Source organism: Leiobunum rupestre, chromosome 6 (genome assembly GCF_980474605.1).
Source record: "Leiobunum rupestre chromosome 6, qqLeiRupe1.1.hap1, whole genome shotgun sequence".
In the NCBI taxonomy this organism is placed as follows: Eukaryota; Metazoa; Arthropoda; class Arachnida; order Opiliones; family Sclerosomatidae; genus Leiobunum; species Leiobunum rupestre.
This window is the reverse complement of record NC_143389.1, coordinates 3376082-3393882: the sequence shown is the minus strand read 5'-3', so window position 1 is coordinate 3393882 and position 17801 is coordinate 3376082. Positions and strand designations below refer to the sequence as shown.

Below are 17801 nucleotides of genomic sequence, written 5' to 3'. Positions count from 1 at the left end.
CGAATAGTTAATAATGAAGAATCGGAAAGATTCCAGTTTTTGAATTTTCTTTTACCTAGTTATACACTCTTTTTCGCGGTATTTTCACGGAGGATAGGAAGGGAGGCGAAGTAGGAGGGATGAATGGCGGCAAGATTGCGGCAGCTACGCTACGTCTAGCCGCCATTTTTCCGAAATTTTCCCGCCGCTAAGCTTCTTACAAGGATGCTGCCGCGTTCATCCCTCCTACTTCGCCTCCCTTCCTATCCTCCTTGGTATTTTCCTGGGCGCGTCCATGCTTGGTTTTCCCCCTTTCAGTCCTCTCCTCCATTATGGATACCCAAGGAGTGGATGCTAGACTCCCCGTTTAGGGCAGAGGCAATGGCCGACGAGCGGGAGGCAAGTAAGAGGGGTAAAATAAAGGCGCGAAAAGAGGTTGTTCTGTGTTATTCCTGTGGTTTTATTCGTAACCCAAGGTTCGTAAATCGTGCATGTTCTAAGTGGTTGGCTGAAGGAACCGGTTTTCATAACGTAAATTCGCGGGTTTCGGTATGGTGGGTAGAGACAGCGCGCCCCTCATTTTTAGGTCATTGGGTTCCAGCCAAGATGTTCCGCGTAAAGAGAAAACACGAAATAAGCCCCTCTCCATTTTTTCTCTCTTCCCGTCTTCCGTGGACAGTGAGTCGCCGCCGGGGGCCCGCCGCCCGCGGCAGCTACATTACCAAGATATAAAGTGGCAAGGCTTATTTTTGGTAAGTACAAAATCATTTATTATATATTGCTCTATAATTAACTATATTTGGAATTAAACATTTTTGTTCTATTTATCTCAAAGTCATGATTATTCCTAACATTAATAGTATTAAACTTAATATGATATATCTTTTGTTAAAGTAGATTAGGAATTTATAATTTTAATATTTATAGAGGAGTTCGGATTTAAAATGTTATATTTTTTTAATAATGATCTCAAAGATCTGACTTTTGAAATGTTTGTTACTTTTTCTAAGTATCAATAAAACATGACATTAAATTTATATTGTGCCAAGGTTCATTTTTATATTTTACATAAACTACATCACCTAAAACAATTAATAGATAAAAGTTAGCTATATTATTTTGTTTAAAAAATATATCTCTGTCTCCGTTTTATTATTTAATTTCGTGGTTTGTTTTGATATTTTGTATTTTTGGGTTACTCCCCTAATCCATGCGGCTGTCCCATGATAAAACCTTCTATAAAACATTTTCCAAAAGTCCTTTTTTAGATTCAACTATTTAAATTACATTTAAGATTAAAATTTAGAACAAAAAATATATTTCACAATTAGAATTTGTTAATAAAATTTTAACTTTGGACTTCATTCCAAAACCAGAAAAGGCCATTTCAGAGTGGATTTTACCGCGGAAATGTTTTTGTTTAGAGATAAACGTTAGTTAGTTAGTTAGTTAGTTAGTTAGTTAATTAGTTAGTTAGTTAGTTAGTTAGTTAATTAGTTAGTTAGTTAGTTAGTTAGTTAGTTAGTTAGTTAGTTAGTAAGTAAGTAAGTAAGTAAGTAAGTAAGTAAGTTAGTACTATTTTAAGTACAAGCCTTAAGTAGAATAAAATGAAAACCAATTTTCTCGCCATTTTATTTTGTTCAATTTTGATACTAACATGTATTTTATTCACGGAAAGATGCTGCCAGTTGTTAAAAAAAGGCCAAGAGTTGACCGAAATAATATTATCGTCTGGGCGAACTTTTAATTGCATAAAAAAGCAGCGTCAAAATGATAGGATGAAGGTATTTTCCTGTTAAAAGACGCAAATCCCATCCCGCGAAAATAAATGAGTAGCCAACGGCACGCGGTGTTCCCAGGTGGTCTCCCTCCCAAGTACTGACCGCGCTCGACGCTGCTTAACTTCGGTGATCAGACGAGAACCGGTGTATTCAGCGTGATATGGCCGTTGCCGCTAGAGTGTAATTGATAGCGGTGGACAAGCCGCGACTAGCCAGGTCCTGGTAGGTTGGTGATCGCCGAGGGCCACCGGCTGCATGCGGCTCCAATAGAACGTTCTATACACTCTTTTTAGAAACGTTTACTGGGCGCCGATATTATCGTACAGACAACCAACGAGCAAGCCCTTTACCGCAGAAATTTCATCCCCCCCCCCCCAAACCAGTTTTTTCATCACCCTCCCCGTAGACTGTAAGGTGATGGCGGTCGATTGGGAAGGCGCGTTTACGAATCTATAAAATTGGTGTGGTGTGCTTTCCCCCTTTGGAGTTCGGAGGAGGTGAAGGTTTGGCCGGTTTTTCGTCTTAGAGAAATATATTTATCTGGCAAACCCGTAAGAAATTGAGAGCAGTCAATTTTTATTAGTAGCGTAGTTGCTAGCCTAGGCTTCACATATTTCCGGCTTTGCTTTCCGCGCCTTTTTTCTTATTTTAAATGATTTTTGTAATAAATGTATGATGGCAAATAAGCAAAATTCTAGAAAATACTAGTCCCAAATCCACGTGTTTAAGATGAAACTTAGATCATGAAAATATCCTTAACCCCAAACATACTTCAACACCTAGGGTGCCTCCTACAACTCCTAAAAGGTACGTCTCTAAAATATTCATATAAAGACAGGACATAAGCCGAATTCTCTTAAACCAAAGAATAACAAAAGTTGTTAGTCCTGCTGAACCAGCTCTATAGTCTGTATGAAAAGTGACCGGTTATGGTCCACTTTTATAGAACGCTCTATTCGCTTATAATAAATTTTTCCTAAATGGTCATTTAAACGCGTTTGACGTTTCACGTAGAATCTAGTACACTTAATACGTTATTTATGGTCCTATAAACCACCATTTAGATTTTTTTTCCATACGGCCCGGTAAAGTGGCCCACTCTACTGTCTCTAGCCGATGACCCCAAAAGTGCCAGTCCGGGCCTGGCGGTGTACCTCTATTTCACGGATTCAAGATATCGTCTTCTCCTTTGTTCGCGCGATGGCTACAAACGTTGTCATCTCCCACCAGGACCAACATTCGGTGACGTAATTATGAAATATTTGAAATGCTCGAATTCTCTCTTTTTACTTTGTTAAACAGTGACGGCTCCTAGCGGGTTATCGCTTCTCGGCCTTTTGGCTAAGATCAAAGTGTAGTATCTGTTCCCAGCTATTTCGCTGAAATCTTGGCCGAAAGGCCGTTAAGCGACGTTCACGCTTCTCAGCCTGTTCCTGCGATGCTGACTTACCTGCCGGTATCCTGACGTGCCTGTTCCTGTTCCTGCTTCCGAAGCTGCCGCCGCTGTTCCTGGTTCCGTTGCTGATCCTGGTTCCGCTGCCGTTCCTGATCCTGGTGCCGCTGCTACTTGCCTGTCGTTGCTGTTCCGGGTCTCTACGCCTGTATCCTGACCTGGCTGATTCCTGCCAATACCATTCGACGCTGTTCCTTCCTGGGACTTGCCTTCTCCTGACGACCCCTCTAAAGCCATCATGGCTGCAGAGGTGAAAAAGAGAACTGCCCGTCTAGACGTCGACGCCGGCTTCCTTGAAGTCGCCCAGACCTTCCTCCGAAAAATCGGACCTAATTCAATCGAAACGCTCCAACCTGTTGGTAAAGAATCCTTTTTACTTACCTTCACAACCCTGGCCTTCCTGCAACAAGCGGTCTCCTACGGAGAATTAACCATCAACAACAAGACCTGTAAAGTCACCAGCGTCGAGGATGACGGCGTCTGGCTGACCATCAAACAGCTTCCATCATGGATCCAATGGGATTCCATTCTGACAACCCTGCGGCAATACGGAGACATCAAAGCTCATCGCCACGATGAATATAAAGAATTAAAGGGGATAAAGAACGGAGATCGTGTGGTAAAATTAAAAATGAAACAAACTGTTCCTAACGTACTTTATTTTGGCCGTAGCAGGGCCCTGGTATATTATACCGGGGTTGCCAAAAAATGCTTCTTTTGCGAGCAGGAGGGGCACGTTGCCTCTGACTGTGAAAAAAAGAAAAACCAGATAGTCGAGAAGAAAGAAACTGAAAAACCCGTATTACCAGAGGATCCTGTAACCACCAGAAGTTCAACACCCGCACTTACCAACGCCACCACTCGAGCCAATAACCTAGAAGAAAATCAAGAAAATCAATCAAGCAACTTACCCATACTTACCGCACCCGACGACTCAAAAAGCTCTGAAGAGAGCTGGACGCTAATGTCACCAGAACCTTCCAAAACGAACGTAGAACCTCCAGTCAAAACCAGCCAATACTCCGATGCCCTGAAAACAACACCAAAGCCCGATAAACCTGAAAATAAACCCGAAACAACAAGCAACGAACCTGAACAATCCGAATCCGACAGCAGCAACGACGAGACCACTTCAGCCACCGGGCCCAGGTGGGATCCAAATACCTGGAAGCCGGGGGACAAACCAAACCTTAACAAACTGACGCACGCCGAACTACAAATCTTCTACAACCGCCTCGACAGAGAACCTCCCTCAGGAATCAGAACCCTTGATTGTTCCATCGACGACCTCCAGTTCCGTGTTACAGACCTTCTTCAAACCTATTCCAAACGCAGACACAGCACCTCTCCTAAAAAAACAGCGAAAAAAGGAAAATCTTCAGTGAAAAATTAAAATTTTAAACTTTTAATGGTATCACTAACTAATATGTTTTTAAACTTTTGCAATAGAAAAATATGACCTGCTCTAACTTAATTTAATTTAACAAGCAGGAAAAAAATGACAAGGGTACTGTACCAAATTTGATTTTTTAATAAACAAATTCAGTATCTGTTCTTATCAGCTTAATATCTGATACGGGTCCCATCGGGGCCCAAGATATTAAACTTATTTTTGGACGGCGGCGGAGTGGTCGGAGCTTGCTCCACCTCCGCCACGGGTCGGCCTGGTATTGCAGTAAATCCGGGATCGGCCCACTTCTCTCTTGAAATCAAAAATCAAACGCTCTTATAATGGCGCACTGCGCAACACAGTATTTCCGGGAAATGTTATTTGGCTGTCTTTATATATATTTCTTTATTATAATATATTGCCCCTCTGACGTCATAAGTGGTAAAATCCTTATTGTCGAATAGTTAATAATGAAGAATCGGAAAGATTCCAGTTTTTGAATTTTCTTTTACCTAGTTATACACTCTTTTTCGCGGTATTTTCACGGAGGATAGGAAGGGAGGCGAAGTAGGAGGGATGAATGGCGGCAAGATTGCGGCAGCTACGCTACGTCTAGCCGCCATTTTTCCGAAATTTTCCCGCCGCTAAGCTTCTTACAAGGATGCTGCCGCGTTCATCCCTCCTACTTCGCCTCCCTTCCTATCCTCCTTGGTATTTTCCTGGGCGCGTCCATGCTTGGTTTTCCCCCTTTCAGTCCTCTCCTCCATTATGGATACCCAAGGAGTGGATGCTAGACTCCCCGTTTAGGGCAGAGGCAATGGCCGACGAGCGGGAGGCAAGTAAGAGGGGTAAAATAAAGGCGCGAAAAGAGGTTGTTCTGTGTTATTCCTGTGGTTTTATTCGTAACCCAAGGTTCGTAAATCGTGCATGTTCTAAGTGGTTGGCTGAAGGAACCGGTTTTCATAACGTAAATTCGCGGGTTTCGGTATGGTGGGTAGAGACAGCGCGCCCCTCATTTTTAGGTCATTGGGTTCCAGCCAAGATGTTCCGCGTAAAGAGAAAACACGAAATAAGCCCCTCTCCATTTTTTCTCTCTTCCCGTCTTCCGTGGACAGTGAGTCGCCGCCGGGGGCCCGCCGCCCGCGGCAGCTACATTACCAAGATATAAAGTGGCAAGGCTTATTTTTGGTAAGTACAAAATCATTTATTATATATTGCTCTATAATTAACTATATTTGGAATTAAACATTTTTGTTCTATTTATCTCAAAGTCATGATTATTCCTAACATTAATAGTATTAAACTTAATATGATATATCTTTTGTTAAAGTAGATTAGGAATTTATAATTTTAATATTTATAGAGGAGTTCGGATTTAAAATGTTATATTTTTTTAATAATGATCTCAAAGATCTGACTTTTGAAATGTTTGTTACTTTTTCTAAGTATCAATAAAACATGACATTAAATTTATATTGTGCCAAGGTTCATTTTTATATTTTACATAAACTACATCACCTAAAACAATTAATAGATAAAAGTTAGCTATATTATTTTGTTTAAAAAATATATCTCTGTCTCCGTTTTATTATTTAATTTCGTGGTTTGTTTTGATATTTTGTATTTTTGGGTTACTCCCCTAATCCATGCGGCTGTCCCATGATAAAACCTTCTATAAAACATTTTCCAAAAGTCCTTTTTTAGATTCAACTATTTAAATTACATTTAAGATTAAAATTTAGAACAAAAAATATATTTCACAATTAGAATTTGTTAATAAAATTTTAACTTTGGACTTCATTCCAAAACCAGAAAAGGCCATTTCAGAGTGGATTTTACCGCGGAAATGTTTTTGTTTAGAGATAAACGTTAGTTAGTTAGTTAGTTAGTTAGTTAGTTAATTAGTTAGTTAGTTAGTTAGTTAGTTAGTTAATTAGTTAGTTAGTTAGTTAGTTAGTTAGTTAGTTAGTTAGTTAGTTAGTAAGTAAGTAAGTAAGTAAGTAAGTAAGTAAGTTAGTACTATTTTAAGTACAAGCCTTAAGTAGAATAAAATGAAAACCAATTTTCTCGCCATTTTATTTTGTTCAATTTTGATACTAACATGTATTTTATTCACGGAAAGATGCTGCCAGTTGTTAAAAAAAGGCCAAGAGTTGACCGAAATAATATTATCGTCTGGGCGAACTTTTAATTGCATAAAAAAGCAGCGTCAAAATGATAGGATGAAGGTATTTTCCTGTTAAAAGACGCAAATCCCATCCCGCGAAAATAAATGAGTAGCCAACGGCACGCGGTGTTCCCAGGTGGTCTCCCTCCCAAGTACTGACCGCGCTCGACGCTGCTTAACTTCGGTGATCAGACGAGAACCGGTGTATTCAGCGTGATATGGCCGTTGCCGCTAGAGTGTAATTGATAGCGGTGGACAAGCCGCGACTAGCCAGGTCCTGGTAGGTTGGTGATCGCCGAGGGCCACCGGCTGCATGCGGCTCCAATAGAACGTTCTATACACTCTTTTTAGAAACGTTTACTGGGCGCCGATATTATCGTACAGACAACCAACGAGCAAGCCCTTTACCGCAGAAATTTCATCCCCCCCCCCCCAAACCAGTTTTTTCATCACCCTCCCCGTAGACTGTAAGGTGATGGCGGTCGATTGGGAAGGCGCGTTTACGAATCTATAAAATTGGTGTGGTGTGCTTTCCCCCTTTGGAGTTCGGAGGAGGTGAAGGTTTGGCCGGTTTTTCGTCTTAGAGAAATATATTTATCTGGCAAACCCGTAAGAAATTGAGAGCAGTCAATTTTTATTAGTAGCGTAGTTGCTAGCCTAGGCTTCACATATTTCCGGCTTTGCTTTCCGCGCCTTTTTTCTTATTTTAAATGATTTTTGTAATAAATGTATGATGGCAAATAAGCAAAATTCTAGAAAATACTAGTCCCAAATCCACGTGTTTAAGATGAAACTTAGATCATGAAAATATCCTTAACCCCAAACATACTTCAACACCTAGGGTGCCTCCTACAACTCCTAAAAGGTACGTCTCTAAAATATTCATATAAAGACAGGACATAAGCCGAATTCTCTTAAACCAAAGAATAACAAAAGTTGTTAGTCCTGCTGAACCAGCTCTATAGTCTGTATGAAAAGTGACCGGTTATGGTCCACTTTTATAGAACGCTCTATTCGCTTATAATAAATTTTTCCTAAATGGTCATTTAAACGCGTTTGACGTTTCACGTAGAATCTAGTACACTTAATACGTTATTTATGGTCCTATAAACCACCATTTAGATTTTTTTTCCATACGGCCCGGTAAAGTGGCCCACTCTACTGTCTCTAGCCGATGACCCCAAAAGTGCCAGTCCGGGCCTGGCGGTGTACCTCTATTTCACGGATTCAAGATATCGTCTTCTCCTTTGTTCGCGCGATGGCTACAAACGTTGTCATCTCCCACCAGGACCAACATTCGGTGACGTAATTATGAAATATTTGAAATGCTCGAATTCTCTCTTTTTACTTTGTTAAACAGTGACGGCTCCTAGCGGGTTATCGCTTCTCGGCCTTTTGGCTAAGATCAAAGTGTAGTATCTGTTTTCAATAGTGCTATACCGAGATCTTAGTCGGGGGGCGAGAAGTGTTTTACGCCTGTTAGGCGAGTTTTTGCCTGTTCTCTGCCACGCTGCCTCGCCAGAAGTTGCCGTTCCTGCTTCCAGCCCAGTCCGTGTTCCGGCTGTTGTTCCTGCCTTTCAGTTGCCGTTTACCTCTATCCAGCGGTTCCTGAATTCCGGTCGCCGCTTCGGCGGTCGCCACCATCGTCGCCATGCCTGCCGTGACGTCGAAGCCGTCCACATTGCAGTCCTTGCCGTCGACCTCGAAAAAGGCCACTGCAAGAATAAAGTTTGACGGGGTCAATGTAGAAGATTTGGCAATTGCTCTTTTCGACTGCATTGGCCCCAAGAGCATCACCGTTTTCCAGATGCTCGCCAAGTCCGAATGTCAAATAACATTCAAAGATGCCATCTGTTACCAGAAGGCCGTTGATGCTGGCATCATTGTCGGAGATAAACATCTGAATATCATAGGAGTGGCCGATCCGGTCACTCAGATCACAATCAAGAACGCTCCATGCTGGTGGGAACTACCATTTTTGAAATCTTCATTGAAGAATTATTGTGAGGTGCTCTCGGAGTCGTGGGAAACGTTCCAGAAGGGCCCACTTCAAGACATCCGGAACGGGAACCGTCGCCTTGAAGTAAAGATCAAGAGCCCGATCCCGAACCTGATGACAATCAGCGGACATCGCATTCAAATTGTATACCAGGGAGTACAACGCATGTGTTTTTACTGTCGTAAAGACAGTCATCAGGTTCGGGATTGCCCGAAGAAAAAAAACAAGGCACGCACGACTCCGGAGAGCACGGATATTCAAGGCCAGAATCCGGCATCCAAGGACTCCAAAAGCTTGATCCCGCCACCACCACTCGCAGACGCGGAAGCCGATGCTGAGGATAATCAAGCAAAGATGAACGAAAGTCCATCGGACACCAACCAGCTAAAGGAGGGAGACGATGGCTGGTACTTGTCATCGCCAGCATCTTCTCCGGACACATCGGAAACAGTCGTCAAAGGGTTCGCTGACGCACTGAAGATGCCAGTGCAACAAGCTCCATCTGTACCAGAAGAGTGTTTAGAGACAACCAAAGAACCCGTCGAAGAACTTGAGATTTACGAGCAAGATTGGAATTGGACTGAATTGTCAAGACAAGAAATTGAAGATTTCTGTCGGCGTGCCAAGGCATTGACGCACCCGGAAAAACGTATCACGGACTGGAGGGATCAGACTCTAGCGGTGGCCGAGAGAGTGCTTCAGAATCGTTCCAAACGACGCAATAGCTCTCCTCGTGATAAGGACTCAAAAAAAGGGAAAAATTAGAACCCCGGTTCAAGTTGTAAATATGTTTTAAATATATTTTAATTGATAATTTTAAGTTTACATCCGCTTTTATCAAAATCAGATTTTGTTATTTGATTTTAAAACTTAGTTTTAGTTTTTTACATATTCTGGCTTAAAAATAAGAAAAATAACCATTAGTGTGCTTAAATGAATTAAACTTACCTGTAATATACGTACCTTAAAATCCATGTACCCTAGAAAAAAAAGAAAAATAATTATAGTCTTAATGATATGATAGGAATTTAAAACCAAAAGTAACTGATACTTACCTCGACATACTGAACTAAGAAACTCGTAGAACTTGTTAATTCTACTTATTTCGTCAATGTTTTCACTATATAATTGACAAATGTTTTTTAAAAACGCTCGTGCCTTTTACGTAAGTGTATTTTCAACAGTGTTCGCGCTAATTTAATTAATTAGTAATAACGCGAACATTTGTAAACTTGTTTGACTTGAATTTAAATAAACAAATTCAGTATCTGTTCTTATCAGCTTAATATCTGATACGGGTCCCATCGGGGCCCAAGATATTAAACTTATTTTTGGACGGCGGCGGAGTGGTCGGAGCTTGCTCCACCTCCGCCACGGGTCGGCCTGGTATTGCAGTAAATCCGGGATCGGCCCACTTCTCTCTTGAAATCAAAAATCAAACGCTCTTATAATGGCGCACTGCGCAACACAGTATTTCCGGGAAATGTTATTTGGCTGTCTTTATATATATTTCTTTATTATAATATATTGCCCCTCTGACGTCATAAGTGGTAAAATCCTTATTGTCGAATAGTTAATAATGAAGAATCGGAAAGATTCCAGTTTTTGAATTTTCTTTTACCTAGTTATACACTCTTTTTCGCGGTATTTTCACGGAGGATAGGAAGGGAGGCGAAGTAGGAGGGATGAATGGCGGCAAGATTGCGGCAGCTACGCTACGTCTAGCCGCCATTTTTCCGAAATTTTCCCGCCGCTAAGCTTCTTACAAGGATGCTGCCGCGTTCATCCCTCCTACTTCGCCTCCCTTCCTATCCTCCTTGGTATTTTCCTGGGCGCGTCCATGCTTGGTTTTCCCCCTTTCAGTCCTCTCCTCCATTATGGATACCCAAGGAGTGGATGCTAGACTCCCCGTTTAGGGCAGAGGCAATGGCCGACGAGCGGGAGGCAAGTAAGAGGGGTAAAATAAAGGCGCGAAAAGAGGTTGTTCTGTGTTATTCCTGTGGTTTTATTCGTAACCCAAGGTTCGTAAATCGTGCATGTTCTAAGTGGTTGGCTGAAGGAACCGGTTTTCATAACGTAAATTCGCGGGTTTCGGTATGGTGGGTAGAGACAGCGCGCCCCTCATTTTTAGGTCATTGGGTTCCAGCCAAGATGTTCCGCGTAAAGAGAAAACACGAAATAAGCCCCTCTCCATTTTTTCTCTCTTCCCGTCTTCCGTGGACAGTGAGTCGCCGCCGGGGGCCCGCCGCCCGCGGCAGCTACATTACCAAGATATAAAGTGGCAAGGCTTATTTTTGGTAAGTACAAAATCATTTATTATATATTGCTCTATAATTAACTATATTTGGAATTAAACATTTTTGTTCTATTTATCTCAAAGTCATGATTATTCCTAACATTAATAGTATTAAACTTAATATGATATATCTTTTGTTAAAGTAGATTAGGAATTTATAATTTTAATATTTATAGAGGAGTTCGGATTTAAAATGTTATATTTTTTTAATAATGATCTCAAAGATCTGACTTTTGAAATGTTTGTTACTTTTTCTAAGTATCAATAAAACATGACATTAAATTTATATTGTGCCAAGGTTCATTTTTATATTTTACATAAACTACATCACCTAAAACAATTAATAGATAAAAGTTAGCTATATTATTTTGTTTAAAAAATATATCTCTGTCTCCGTTTTATTATTTAATTTCGTGGTTTGTTTTGATATTTTGTATTTTTGGGTTACTCCCCTAATCCATGCGGCTGTCCCATGATAAAACCTTCTATAAAACATTTTCCAAAAGTCCTTTTTTAGATTCAACTATTTAAATTACATTTAAGATTAAAATTTAGAACAAAAAATATATTTCACAATTAGAATTTGTTAATAAAATTTTAACTTTGGACTTCATTCCAAAACCAGAAAAGGCCATTTCAGAGTGGATTTTACCGCGGAAATGTTTTTGTTTAGAGATAAACGTTAGTTAGTTAGTTAGTTAGTTAGTTAGTTAGTTAATTAGTTAGTTAGTTAGTTAGTTAGTTAATTAGTTAGTTAGTTAGTTAGTTAGTTAGTTAGTTAGTTAGTTAGTAAGTAAGTAAGTAAGTAAGTAAGTAAGTAAGTTAGTACTATTTTAAGTACAAGCCTTAAGTAGAATAAAATGAAAACCAATTTTCTCGCCATTTTATTTTGTTCAATTTTGATACTAACATGTATTTTATTCACGGAAAGATGCTGCCAGTTGTTAAAAAAAGGCCAAGAGTTGACCGAAATAATATTATCGTCTGGGCGAACTTTTAATTGCATAAAAAAGCAGCGTCAAAATGATAGGATGAAGGTATTTTCCTGTTAAAAGACGCAAATCCCATCCCGCGAAAATAAATGAGTAGCCAACGGCACGCGGTGTTCCCAGGTGGTCTCCCTCCCAAGTACTGACCGCGCTCGACGCTGCTTAACTTCGGTGATCAGACGAGAACCGGTGTATTCAGCGTGATATGGCCGTTGCCGCTAGAGTGTAATTGATAGCGGTGGACAAGCCGCGACTAGCCAGGTCCTGGTAGGTTGGTGATCGCCGAGGGCCACCGGCTGCATGCGGCTCCAATAGAACGTTCTATACACTCTTTTTAGAAACGTTTACTGGGCGCCGATATTATCGTACAGACAACCAACGAGCAAGCCCTTTACCGCAGAAATTTCATCCCCCCCCCCCAAACCAGTTTTTTCATCACCCTCCCCGTAGACTGTAAGGTGATGGCGGTCGATTGGGAAGGCGCGTTTACGAATCTATAAAATTGGTGTGGTGTGCTTTCCCCCTTTGGAGTTCGGAGGAGGTGAAGGTTTGGCCGGTTTTTCGTCTTAGAGAAATATATTTATCTGGCAAACCCGTAAGAAATTGAGAGCAGTCAATTTTTATTAGTAGCGTAGTTGCTAGCCTAGGCTTCACATATTTCCGGCTTTGCTTTCCGCGCCTTTTTTCTTATTTTAAATGATTTTTGTAATAAATGTATGATGGCAAATAAGCAAAATTCTAGAAAATACTAGTCCCAAATCCACGTGTTTAAGATGAAACTTAGATCATGAAAATATCCTTAACCCCAAACATACTTCAACACCTAGGGTGCCTCCTACAACTCCTAAAAGGTACGTCTCTAAAATATTCATATAAAGACAGGACATAAGCCGAATTCTCTTAAACCAAAGAATAACAAAAGTTGTTAGTCCTGCTGAACCAGCTCTATAGTCTGTATGAAAAGTGACCGGTTATGGTCCACTTTTATAGAACGCTCTATTCGCTTATAATAAATTTTTCCTAAATGGTCATTTAAACGCGTTTGACGTTTCACGTAGAATCTAGTACACTTAATACGTTATTTATGGTCCTATAAACCACCATTTAGATTTTTTTTCCATACGGCCCGGTAAAGTGGCCCACTCTACTGTCTCTAGCCGATGACCCCAAAAGTGCCAGTCCGGGCCTGGCGGTGTACCTCTATTTCACGGATTCAAGATATCGTCTTCTCCTTTGTTCGCGCGATGGCTACAAACGTTGTCATCTCCCACCAGGACCAACATTCGGTGACGTAATTATGAAATATTTGAAATGCTCGAATTCTCTCTTTTTACTTTGTTAAACAGTGACGGCTCCTAGCGGGTTATCGCTTCTCGGCCTTTTGGCTAAGATCAAAGTGTAGTATCTGTTCCCAGCTATTTCGCTGAAATCTTGGCCGAAAGGCCGTTAAGCGAGTTTCCAAGCTTTCCAGCTAGTTCCTGCGATGCTGACTTACCTGCCGGTACCCTGACGTCTCTGATCCTGCTCTTGAAGTTGCCGCTGCTGATTCCGGTTCCGTTGCTGTTCCTGATTCCGCTGCCGTTCCTGGTCCTGGTCCTGCTGACACTTACCTGTCGCTGCTGTTCCTGGTCTCTTCGCCGTATCCTGACTTGGCTGACTCCTGCCATTACTTCCTGACGCCGTTCCTTCTTGGGACTTACCTCTACCTGACGACCTCTCCACAGCCTGTATGGCTGCTGAGGTTAAAAAGCGGACTGCCCGGCTCGAAGTCGACGCTGGCTTCCTAGATGTCGCTCGAGCCTTCCTCGAAAAACTCGGACCCGAGTCCATCGAAACGCTACAACCTGTTGGTAAGGAGTCTTTCCTACTTACCTTCACTACCCTGGCATTCCTTCAGCAAGCGGTCTCCTACGGAGAAATAACGATCTCGAACAAGTCCTGTAGGGTCACCAGCGTAGAAGATGACGGCGTCTGGCTGACCATAAAAAACTTACCACCATGGATCCAATGGGACGCCATATTGACCAACCTAAGACAATATGGCGAAATAAAGGCTCATCGCTTAGATGAATATAAAGAACTGAAAGGAATAAAAAACGGGGACAGAGCGGTAAAAATAAAAATGAATCAAACGATACCTAATGTTCTTTACTTCGGCCGTAGTCGGGCCCTGATCTACTATACAGGTGTTGCAAAAAAGTGCTTCTTTTGCGATCAGGAGGGGCACGTTGCCTCTGCCTGTGAAGCAAAGAAGAATAAGACGGCGGAAATGACAAAAACTGGAACCAGAAACGACTTACCTTTAGATCCTGAAACCCACAGAAACTCCACACCTACACCTGCCAACGCCACCAATCGAGACGACATCCTGGAAGAAAATAAAGAAAACCAAACAAGCAAAATACCAATACTTACCTCTGCCGACGAATCAAAAAGCTCTGAAGAGAGCTGGTCACTAACATCACCAGAACCATCCAAGGAAAACGCAGAACCTACAGTCCCGACCAGTCAATACGCCGACGCTCTGAAATCTCCACCACATAAGGAACCTGAACCTGAACCAGAAGTGGCAATTTATGCCCGCTATTGGGATTTTGATGTTATGACGAAACCCGAAATTGAAGATTTTTGCCGGCGTGCCAAAGCATTAACCTCCAAGAAAAAACTAATCATGGACTGGCGGGACAACACACTAGTGATGGCCGAGAGAACCCTCCATAATCGCTCCAAAAGAAGTCAAAGTCCCTTAGATGTAAGAGACCCTAAGAAAGGGAAAAATATTTCATAAAATTTAACTTTTAAATTTTTGACTTAGCTTCCAGCTCGTTTTTAAATTTTCCAATGTAAATTTTTTTATTTTAACGAATGTTCGCGTTAACTTAAATAATTAAAACCGCGAACAATAATGTCATATATGTATATAGTTTGTATCAAAACGACCTTTTAATAAACTATTAAAAGTATCTGTTCTTATCAGCTTAATATCTGATACGGGTCCCATCGGGGCCCAAGATATTAAACTTATTTTTGGACGGCGGCGGAGTGGTCGGAGCTTGCTCCACCTCCGCCACGGGTCGGCCTGGTATTGCAGTAAATCCGGGATCGGCCCACTTCTCTCTTGAAATCAAAAATCAAACGCTCTTATAATGGCGCACTGCGCAACACAGTATTTCCGGGAAATGTTATTTGGCTGTCTTTATATATATTTCTTTATTATAATATATTGCCCCTCTGACGTCATAAGTGGTAAAATCCTTATTGTCGAATAGTTAATAATGAAGAATCGGAAAGATTCCAGTTTTTGAATTTTCTTTTACCTAGTTATACACTCTTTTTCGCGGTATTTTCACGGAGGATAGGAAGGGAGGCGAAGTAGGAGGGATGAATGGCGGCAAGATTGCGGCAGCTACGCTACGTCTAGCCGCCATTTTTCCGAAATTTTCCCGCCGCTAAGCTTCTTACAAGGATGCTGCCGCGTTCATCCCTCCTACTTCGCCTCCCTTCCTATCCTCCTTGGTATTTTCCTGGGCGCGTCCATGCTTGGTTTTCCCCCTTTCAGTCCTCTCCTCCATTATGGATACCCAAGGAGTGGATGCTAGACTCCCCGTTTAGGGCAGAGGCAATGGCCGACGAGCGGGAGGCAAGTAAGAGGGGTAAAATAAAGGCGCGAAAAGAGGTTGTTCTGTGTTATTCCTGTGGTTTTATTCGTAACCCAAGGTTCGTAAATCGTGCATGTTCTAAGTGGTTGGCTGAAGGAACCGGTTTTCATAACGTAAATTCGCGGGTTTCGGTATGGTGGGTAGAGACAGCGCGCCCCTCATTTTTAGGTCATTGGGTTCCAGCCAAGATGTTCCGCGTAAAGAGAAAACACGAAATAAGCCCCTCTCCATTTTTTCTCTCTTCCCGTCTTCCGTGGACAGTGAGTCGCCGCCGGGGGCCCGCCGCCCGCGGCAGCTACATTACCAAGATATAAAGTGGCAAGGCTTATTTTTGGTAAGTACAAAATCATTTATTATATATTGCTCTATAATTAACTATATTTGGAATTAAACATTTTTGTTCTATTTATCTCAAAGTCATGATTATTCCTAACATTAATAGTATTAAACTTAATATGATATATCTTTTGTTAAAGTAGATTAGGAATTTATAATTTTAATATTTATAGAGGAGTTCGGATTTAAAATGTTATATTTTTTTAATAATGATCTCAAAGATCTGACTTTTGAAATGTTTGTTACTTTTTCTAAGTATCAATAAAACATGACATTAAATTTATATTGTGCCAAGGTTCATTTTTATATTTTACATAAACTACATCACCTAAAACAATTAATAGATAAAAGTTAGCTATATTATTTTGTTTAAAAAATATATCTCTGTCTCCGTTTTATTATTTAATTTCGTGGTTTGTTTTGATATTTTGTATTTTTGGGTTACTCCCCTAATCCATGCGGCTGTCCCATGATAAAACCTTCTATAAAACATTTTCCAAAAGTCCTTTTTTAGATTCAACTATTTAAATTACATTTAAGATTAAAATTTAGAACAAAAAATATATTTCACAATTAGAATTTGTTAATAAAATTTTAACTTTGGACTTCATTCCAAAACCAGAAAAGGCCATTTCAGAGTGGATTTTACCGCGGAAATGTTTTTGTTTAGAGATAAACGTTAGTTAGTTAGTTAGTTAGTTAGTTAGTTAATTAGTTAGTTAGTTAGTTAGTTAGTTAATTAGTTAGTTAGTTAGTTAGTTAGTTAGTTAGTTAGTTAGTTAGTTAGTAAGTAAGTAAGTAAGTAAGTAAGTAAGTAAGTTAGTACTATTTTAAGTACAAGCCTTAAGTAGAATAAAATGAAAACCAATTTTCTCGCCATTTTATTTTGTTCAATTTTGATACTAACATGTATTTTATTCACGGAAAGATGCTGCCAGTTGTTAAAAAAAGGCCAAGAGTTGACCGAAATAATATTATCGTCTGGGCGAACTTTTAATTGCATAAAAAAGCAGCGTCAAAATGATAGGATGAAGGTATTTTCCTGTTAAAAGACGCAAATCCCATCCCGCGAAAATAAATGAGTAGCCAACGGCACGCGGTGTTCCCAGGTGGTCTCCCTCCCAAGTACTGACCGCGCTCGACGCTGCTTAACTTCGGTGATCAGACGAGAACCGGTGTATTCAGCGTGATATGGCCGTTGCCGCTAGAGTGTAATTGATAGCGGTGGACAAGCCGCGACTAGCCAGGTCCTGGTAGGTTGGTGATCGCCGAGGGCCACCGGCTGCATGCGGCTCCAATAGAACGTTCTATACACTCTTTTTAGAAACGTTTACTGGGCGCCGATATTATCGTACAGACAACCAACGAGCAAGCCCTTTACCGCAGAAATTTCATCCCCCCCCCCCCAAACCAGTTTTTTCATCAGCCTCCCCGTAGACTGTAAGGTGATGGCGGTCGATTGGGAAGGCGCGTTTACGAATCTATAAAATTGGTGTGGTGTGCTTTCCCCCTTTGGAGTTCGGAGGAGGTGAAGGTTTGGCCGGTTTTTCGTCTTAGAGAAATATATTTATCTGGCAAACCCGTAAGAAATTGAGAGCAGTCAATTTTTATTAGTAGCGTAGTTGCTAGCCTAGGCTTCACATATTTCCGGCTTTGCTTTCCGCGCCTTTTTTCTTATTTTAAATGATTTTTGTAATAAATGTATGATGGCAAATAAGCAAAATTCTAGAAAATACTAGTCCCAAATCCACG

The 17801-nt window shown here is 41.0% G+C and overlaps 6 non-coding genes and 4 pseudogenes across 6 annotated transcripts; 6 read left to right on the top strand and 4 right to left on the bottom strand.

Annotated features, from left to right (window-relative positions):
- Positions 1-1813: 1813 nt before the first annotated feature.
- Positions 1814-1932, bottom strand: LOC149938122 (5S ribosomal RNA). Its single transcript, XR_016481899.1, has one exon. It is a non-coding gene; the product is annotated as a 5S ribosomal RNA (ribosomal RNA).
- Positions 1933-3081: 1149 nt separating this feature from the next.
- LOC149938121 (U2 spliceosomal RNA) lies at positions 3082-3225 on the top strand (annotated as a pseudogene).
- Positions 3226-4728: 1503 nt separating this feature from the next.
- On the top strand, positions 4729-4914 carry LOC149938120 (U2 spliceosomal RNA). Its single transcript, XR_016481619.1, has one exon. It is a non-coding gene; the product is annotated as a U2 spliceosomal RNA (small nuclear RNA).
- Positions 4915-6881: 1967 nt separating this feature from the next.
- Positions 6882-7000, bottom strand: LOC149938119 (5S ribosomal RNA). Its single transcript, XR_016481898.1, has one exon. It is a non-coding gene; the product is annotated as a 5S ribosomal RNA (ribosomal RNA).
- A 1149-nt stretch (positions 7001-8149) lies between these two features.
- LOC149938118 (U2 spliceosomal RNA) lies at positions 8150-8276 on the top strand (annotated as a pseudogene).
- Positions 8277-10000: 1724 nt separating this feature from the next.
- LOC149938117 (U2 spliceosomal RNA) lies at positions 10001-10189 on the top strand. The gene has a single exon (XR_016481652.1). It is a non-coding gene; the product is annotated as a U2 spliceosomal RNA (small nuclear RNA).
- A 1963-nt stretch (positions 10190-12152) lies between these two features.
- Positions 12153-12271, bottom strand: LOC149938116 (5S ribosomal RNA). The gene has a single exon (XR_016481897.1). It is a non-coding gene; the product is annotated as a 5S ribosomal RNA (ribosomal RNA).
- A 1148-nt stretch (positions 12272-13419) lies between these two features.
- Positions 13420-13522, top strand: LOC149938115 (U2 spliceosomal RNA; annotated as a pseudogene).
- A 1470-nt stretch (positions 13523-14992) lies between these two features.
- On the top strand, positions 14993-15170 carry LOC149938114 (U2 spliceosomal RNA; annotated as a pseudogene).
- A 1963-nt stretch (positions 15171-17133) lies between these two features.
- Positions 17134-17252, bottom strand: LOC149938113 (5S ribosomal RNA). The gene has a single exon (XR_016481895.1). It is a non-coding gene; the product is annotated as a 5S ribosomal RNA (ribosomal RNA).
- Between the last annotated feature and the right edge of the window lie 549 nt (positions 17253-17801).